The sequence below is a fragment of the Pygocentrus nattereri genome, chromosome 7, assembly GCF_015220715.1.
Source record: "Pygocentrus nattereri isolate fPygNat1 chromosome 7, fPygNat1.pri, whole genome shotgun sequence".
Lineage (NCBI taxonomy): Eukaryota > Metazoa > Chordata > Actinopteri > Characiformes > Serrasalmidae > Pygocentrus > Pygocentrus nattereri.
In genome coordinates, this window is record NC_051217.1 from 46112375 (window position 1) to 46112967 (window position 593).

Here is a 593-nt window from a genome sequence, read left to right on the forward strand (position 1 = left end):
CCCTGTGTGCCCCCCGTTTCATATGCTGATGGACCCACTGTTGAGGGCCTCCTTTATGAACACACACACACACACACACACACAGTCTCTCTATAATACTGAAGAGCTGAGAGGATGTTTGTGTTGTACTGAGCACACATCACGTTAAAAAACCGACTCTAAATGTAGGTATTGTGATATAAACCGAGTCCGTTCTACAGTTTCTCATTAGGCTGAATGAATAACCGACTCTAAATGTAGGTATTGTGATATAAACCGAGTCCGTTCTACAGTTTCTCATTAGACTGAATGAATAACCGACTTGGGCAGCACGGTGGCGTGGTGGGTAGCGCTGTCGCCTCACAGCGAGGAGGGCCTGGGTTCGATTCCCCGGCCGGGTGACCGGGGTCCTCTCTGTGTGGAGTTTGCATGTTCTCCCCCGTGTCTGCGTGGGTTTCCTCCGGGTTCTCCGGTTTCCTCCCACAGTCCAAAGACATGCAGTCAGGCCGATTGGACATGCTAAATTGCCCCTAGGTGTGAGTGTGTGAGCGGCTGTCTGTGTCTGTGTCTGTGTGTCTGCCCTGTGATGGACTGGCGACCTGTCCAGGGTGTAT